The following is a 7,852-nucleotide window of genomic DNA, read 5'->3' as shown; positions in this document are numbered from 1 at the left end:
AAATACATATTTAAATTAAATTGAGGTTCATTGCTAAAAAAAAGAGTATAAAATATTAATGTCAATACACATAAAATAAAATTCTGAAACTGAGAAACGACAGAAAGTTCAGACTGAAGTTCAGCACATAAACACATGCATATTCTGTTGCCTTCCTCTCAACTGGTGTGCACATTTTTTTGCAAATTTGGATTGATGAAGTTCTTATGTATGTGTGTTACTTCTACAAGTCTTTCATGTTAATACGCTTTTAGTCTTGCCTACGAAGTGCAATCAAGGAAAAGCCTGGTGCTGCATCTTATATATATATATATATATATATATATATATATATATATCTGTATAGTTTGACTCATTCCATGTTAGTCCACACTTAGGTTTAAGTAATAAAATTACACATATATATCAGTATATATGGATGCAAGTGTTGCGCATTAGCATAATTTCATGCATATTGCATGCCTAAGTATTGCATCTTTTAGTGCTGGTCATAATCAATTGAGGGACAACCTAAAATGGAGCACTTGTTTTGATAAATTATTCTGTTGAGAAACCCCACCACCAGAGAGCAGTTTTCAGATGTGTAGTATTAGCCAAATGTAATGTCCAGGAATTAGCTGCAGCATGATGTGTGGAGTGTGCACATTTCTGTATCCCTTCACTGGTAATAAATTATGCCAATGCAGCATTTCAGTGATTACTATTTAATAAAGCAGCATAATTAAAATTCAAGCTTTAAAGATGTGTTTTTGTGTTGATAGTATATGAGGTATGTCTGCAGAATCAAACATGCACACATTCATGCACACACACACACACACACACACACACACACACACACACACACACAGAGAGGCAGTGCAGGCAGTGTGTGGCACAGCCTGAGGCTATCTGTCTGCCGTAGTGACTCTTGACGCCCTCCTACTTCCGTCAGTCATAGTAAAAAACTGTTTTTTTTTTTAAATGTCGCAGGACCTAAAAACCCGATTCATGTGGGTTCCCCAGCTGAGAGGACTTATACTTTGTTTTAATGACCCACAGTCCAAGGCGACAGTGAATGTCTTCCTTTCCTCGCAGCCTAAAAAAAAGCAAACCTTTCTGTATAATCCTCACACACACACAGTGGCTGTAGTGATATCTGTAACCATGTCAGAACTGTCTGCATTCAGCATACTGATGAAAAACAGTGTAAATAATGAATGAATATTTATGTTTGATCATATCAGAGATTTATGTACTACATGACCCTGCAGTGCTTTCAAACAAGCTTACTAATGTTCATCTGTTTTTAATTACAATTACTGTATGTAAGATGGCGAAAACTGCAAAAGTGGCTGCAGGCACTTCTCCCTCTCTCTTCCTTTTACATTCATAATATACTGTGTGTGTATATATATATACATGGTTTATACACTATTGTGGTGTCATACCATCTTCATACTTCCTCTTTGGAGAAGCTCATATTATTTTGTAGCTTTAAGACAGAAGGCCCAGGTAGCTTTATTATTAATACACAAAATTACCAGACTATAACTTTGCATTGCTGTGCATATTCTCTTCATTACGCTTGTTCCTTCATGCATTCAGTCTGAGGTTTGGATAATGAAGATTTACTGTATATTATGCAGATAGGGACCCACTTTCCTTTAAAACAGCCAATACAAAACTTCAACTCATTCTGTGTCAGGGTCAGAAAATTAATGCAATAAAAACACACGTGTCCTTATAAAAAGTTAATGAATATAAATATAAACAGTGGGACACCGGCATAATTTCATGCATATTGTGAATGGGGCTCAGGTAGTTTGTCTAGGCCTGGCCTGGCAGGAGAAGCAGCAGCAGCAGCAGCAGCAGCAGCGAGCGCTACAGAGAGGAGGTAGTTAGGGCCTGGTGCTCTGCCAAGCCAAACTCCTGAAGCATGCAGAAGGCTAATGCTCTGCCTCTGATGTGTGGCACTGAAAACCACAGGACCACTCGCAGGGTCCACTAAAACTCCATCACTCACTCACACCCTGGCAGAGACGGAGAGATGGAGGCGAGAGCGAGGCGTACCGAGGGAGGAGGTGGGGAGAAAGCGAGAACGATAGAGGTGAGGAGAGAGAGAGAGAGAGAGAAAGAGAGGGGTGCAGTCACAGCGCTACAACCGCATGATTGAGGAATGGCTGCACATAAAGAGAAAAAAGGAGGAAACGCTAGGCAGAAAAATAGAGTGACTGTATACTCAAGGTGTCTTAATGCATATTCCATTCATCTTTTCTTCTCTAAAATTTCTCATTCCTCAGCGGCATGGGTAAATCAGATAGCCTGTATCAGATGGAAACCAGTGGGAGATTCTGGAGTAGATCAAAGGTGTGGCTGCAGTTTAGATAAGTCTACCAGCCATCCAGACACAGTTCATCTGTCTTAAATGGCTGCTCATTTCTCTTGTCAGATAGGGGAAAGGCTATATATAGCTGTGATTAAGATGTCTGGAGCAACTCTCTTAGTCTTTAGTCAACAGGAGACTTCCAAGACATCCGCTGGCATTGTAGCACTGCCTATTAGAGGTATTTGTTTTAAATTAGCTGTTGTTTTAGAGTTTGACCAGTGATATCGCTGCGGTATCACAATGTGGCACACATCCACATAGTTGATCTCATAAAAGTACAAATATTGTGTTGGCTTAGGAACGTATGGTGATTTCACTATTTGCTTTCTAACCAAAATGTAGCCAAGTGAAATAAAACCTCTGACACTCAACATGTGAAGCACTAAGAAATGTTTAAAAAGTTGGTTAGGTGTGGGTGCAGTGGTGAAAGCAGCAGAAATGATTCTGACTTTCATTCTTCCTCTTACAGTTCTCTTTCATCAACATGTTTTTTTACGTGCCGGCATTCGTCTTGTTGTGTGTATGTCTGTTGTGTATCTCTCTCTCTGCTCTCTGTCCAGGGGCCCATGTGCACTTCTGGTGAACCAAGTGGATCGTCCACAGCTGATTCCACTTGGTTCTCATCAGCATGCCCATATCAACTGGCAGCATGCCCATATCAACTTGCACACAAGTCTGAGGGACAAGAGCATAATGATCAGTACTGATCCTTTCAGTTTTGCTTTTGTGTTTGCTTTGCTGTTTTTTGTGATTTATTTTATTAAATAAATTTAATGGACAGTCACCGTTTCCGTCTCCTGTCTCTCCTCAGGCCCGGGTAACATTGTTGCTTCAACTCATCCCCTGGACTAACCAGGGAATGTAACAATGTTTTAACCGTGTTTCCAAGCAACAACATGCACATGCAGTTCCTTCAATGGCCACCTGAGTGTGTCAACTGCCAATAAAGTCATGCATAAAAGGACGTGGCCGCTGTGAGTGACAGCTGGCGGCCATCCCAGTTAGATCTGCACAGCCTCATGCACCATGCAGCTGCACCATATCTATCAACCCCACCACTGGATGCCACTAAATTCTACACACCCATTTAAGTGGTAAACTTACATTTAGAGTCATTAAAGCAAAAAACAATGGGCTTAAATAGGCTCTACATGAAAAAGTTGCTGGGGCCTTGTAAGAACTTGCAACGTTTTTGATTGTCATGCTTCATTTCTTTGGTTTTAATATAGTTTGGAATGTGGAAAACCAAAACCAACTATCACATCATGATTAGACGGCTTCCAACAGCACCAACACATGCCTGTTTCCTCATCTGTTGGCCTCTTCAGTGGCCTTCTAGATTAGGTGGCAACAAAGAACAAACCAGCAAAAGGAAACTATCACTTCCTTTTGTTCAATATCAGTCTGTGAAGTCTGTGGCATGTTTTTGCAATCTCCAAAGCCCCTTCACTGGTTTAATAGGGCACAAATAGGACTCGCACATGCACACTTTAGGCATGGAGTCTCTTGCTACTGCTGCATGATGTCACTGGCAAACACTCAATGTGGGGAACACACGGCCAAACAGCGAAACAATTTGTTTAATCATAAAGTGCATTTACATAAGGCAACGGCTGCATAAATGAATGCATAATTGAACAGGTTAATGCATAATGTAGTGCTCCCCAGGGACAATAAATAAAGTGCCTTTTGAAAACGTGTGAGACAGAAAAAGATAGAGGGAGAGAGAGAAAGAGAGAGAGAGAGAGACAACACTACCCGCCAAGCGCCAACAAAACATGAAACGCGTTCAACGAGACAATGCCAAGGCCACCGAGGTAGAGAGAGGAAGAGAGAGGGAAAGAAAAGGAATATGGCAGGAAATAAATAAATAAAAAGGTGAAGCCTTGCTAAGAGGATTTCAGGACATGCTTCGTTTCTTTCCATAATCTGTCTATTAGCACCAAAGTATTTCCAGCTCTCATAACCATGGCAGGGACACTATTAGTGACAAGCTCACACACCAATACAACTTAACACAGTCTCCAGGGAATTTATCCTTCACTCTCTGTTTGTCCTCTGTTCTATTTCTCTCTCTCCACTCTTTGTAACCATCTCTTTTTTTCTTCTTCTTCTCCCATCTTGTTATAAACCAATGCTTTCCCTCTCATTCTCTTAAGCCCAATGCGATTTATTTTGTTCAGACACAGTTGGCTTGTCAAGCGAGAGCAGATATTAATAAGTGTACAATTTCTAATCAAGATCAGAGTGGGAGGCTATCAAGTGATCAACACGCACACACGATTTTAGTTCTGCTAAACTGTCATGCTACACTGCAGTTCCTCCCTTGGTGAGGAAAGAAAAACTAAAAACATGACAGGATGTGTAAATGAAAATCACAGGGACTGTGAAGGTCAGATGGTGACTTTAGCTCTTCCTCTACTCACAGTGATGTATAATTAGTTTAAAATAGTACAAAAAAAGGTATGCATAAATAGCAACGTACGGTAATAATGAAGACATGTCAGCTGTGTATAATCCTGCCTAAATCTGGGCTTTGTCTAACCAGACGCATTAATTACAAGTTAGGAAAAAAGTATTCTGTGAGAACCTGCATTGTTGTTGAGGAATTATTTAAAAATCTTGCAGTGCTGACATGGCATGACTAATAAACAACATGAAGAGCTCCAGAACCACTAATGATTTCAGCATTTTACATAAAAGCCCTCTTTTCCAAAACTAATACAGAAAGTGATACCACATGGAAAGATGCTAAGACAGATGTAGCATGCTACAACACGCCCCAGGCCAGTGTGTTTGGCATACAAACAATAATGTCATTGCTAAATCTCATTAGGTCTGGTATTCTTTTTTTTATATTTTTTTAACTTGTTAAATTATTTATGAAATGCTTAAAGGGGTTAAATGTAAAATTCAAAATGTAACTTCGGTTATCAACAACATCAGCTTATTTCCACTAAACTGTGTTCTATGGCAAAGGTCCTTCTTTCCTCTGAGACCCAGATCACAAAATTTTCCAGCCCGTCCTCACCAGGAAAATGTAACATTAGGTCGACATTTCAGTCCTTGACAATAGAACATGCAATTGAACACATCTCAATGTGTTAGTGGAGGGCAGGGACTCTTTTAATGACAGCCAGGAATGGACACCATGCAACGGAACCGCTTTTCTTATGAATTTGTGTGTTTTAGGATGACCTTTACCAAACCCCTTACCCTGTTTTAATCGGCCAGATCCATGCAGGATTAAAAATAACATTTAAAATGAGTGAAAACAAAACAGCTTGCGGTGTCAGGGCGAGTCGAACCTCAGATCCCTGAATGAAAGTTGGCTGTGTTGCATGGTCCTACTTCCTTAGTTGGACTTTTATGGCTGTATTGGCCTCCTGATTGGATGACGTCTGGTATTATGTTTATACATTACATTTTAGCATACTATATATACATATACTATATATATACTATATGTGGCTTTATTTGTGAGTACTTGTTGGTAATTCTACATGCACTGTAGGTGTAGTTTGGGTGTTATACTTTGCTTAGCAGAGCACACTAGTTAATCCACATGCTGACAGCGTGTGGAATGTTGTCTCAGTGCAGGTTGTGTTGACAAAGGCTGCACTAAAACTCTAATTTGGATTGTGAAAACAAGGTCAGCATGCATGTAATTCTTAGAGCCAACACTGCAAAGATGTTAACACTTTTTGTAACACTATGCATCTACATAGCTACCACTATAGGTACTTACATGTGCAGTTTACACTATAGGTACTTACATGTGCAGGTACTTACATGTGCAGTTTACCAATGAGTGCAGGTTTGTCCCAAAGCCTCCACAGCTGATATTACTATTTTTTGCAATTTTGATACAGAATTGTACATAAAATATCCTTTGAATCAATCAAATCTGGCTGAATGATTAACTTTTACTGCTTTCCAGAGACCAAGTAAAGATTTAGTGACATCACAACGTGCCTGGAAAAGCATGTTCCATTGGCATTTAAAGGACGACAGATACACAGACGGTTGGCGATCACAAAAGATGTCCTGACGATACCAATCTCTCTCTGTAGATGATGTTACATTAAAGTGATTAGAGGTAGTCAGTCTATTGAACTGATTATCAGTGATAAGAGAAGATGGAAAAAGTCTTCCTGACAGGCTAAAAAGGAAATCACAGTCCATCTCCCTCTGCACAGCACCCACATCTACATCCTTTAAAAACCCCGATACATCCAGCAACTGGGAGAAACTAAAACAAAACAAAGCAGCTGTATTCATTAAAGCCGCTGTTATGTGTGTCTCAGGATATACTCTGATACCTGTCAGTGTCTGTTTGCATCCTGGTGGCCCACAACTCAAACGCCGCATGTGTGTATGTGGCTGTCAGGTAAGATTGCAGCTTTTACACCGTGATGTGTCACACCTGATTATGGATACATGTTTCCTTTCTTTCTCTCCCCCCCCCTGCGTGTGCCGCAAATATGTGTGATGCATGCATGAGTGTGTGACAGGCAGACATCAGCGGAGGTTTGGTGGTTGATGACAGCGCCGCGACCTCTGATGACGCCCTCCATTTTGTCACCGGTGACTCACGCAGATTACCCCCAGCGCCATCTTCTTACTCTGTATGCTAATGAAACACAGAGAGGGAGTAATGAGAAAAGAGTGACAGATGAAAAAAAAGAGAGAGAGGAACAGAAAGAAAAAAAAACACAGGAAACAGTGTATAAAAGAATAGGTGCGAGAAAGAGAGACAGGGACCAAAGTGTGTGTAATAGAGAAAAACAAAGAGAGAGCATGTCTGTGAATATACACAGTGTGAGAGAGATGAAAAAACTAATACAGAAGAGAAAGAAAGGGAGACTAATGAAGGTCATCGGCAGCCATATTGGGGCTCCCTTGGATAGAAAATTTAGGGAGAGAGGTTGGGGAGCCTCTGGTGAGTGTGATGAATATGATTATGGGTGTGTGTGTGTGTGTGTGTGATGGTAATGAATTCAGGGTGTGGGATAGAAAAGGGATATAGGTCTCAGAGAGTGCTGAATTTCAAACAGGGACACTGACTGGTCGCTGCTGTGGCACTGATCATTCTAGATATGTGTGTGTGTGTAGGTGTGAGTGAATGGCTTTGTGCAGAGGTAGTGGGTGAGAGACGCAGTCCAGGCCTGCTGCTGTAATTTATGTGAAAACAGAGCTGTCGTGAGATGTCATTAGCTAAAAGGCAAATTTCATTATTTCGCTAATATGGAGGATGATGACTCTTTTTGATGTCTCCCTCCCCTTTTTTCTTCTCCCTCCTACCTGCTCCCTCTCTTTTCCACGCCTCCTGCTACCTTTTTGTCTCTTTACTCCTCCTTCTTCTTCTCTCCCCCCTCGCCCCCATCGTCTGCGTTCCTCCTCCTCCTCCTCCTCCTCCTCCTCCTCCTCCTGCCATTCAGGGGATCTCCTTATTCAGAGCAGCTTTTCCTTTCAAGGTTGAAG

Source organism: Parambassis ranga, chromosome 20, assembly GCF_900634625.1.
Source record: "Parambassis ranga chromosome 20, fParRan2.1, whole genome shotgun sequence".
Classification (NCBI taxonomy): Eukaryota; Metazoa; Chordata; class Actinopteri; family Ambassidae; genus Parambassis; species Parambassis ranga.
This window is presented reverse-complemented; position numbering follows the sequence as displayed.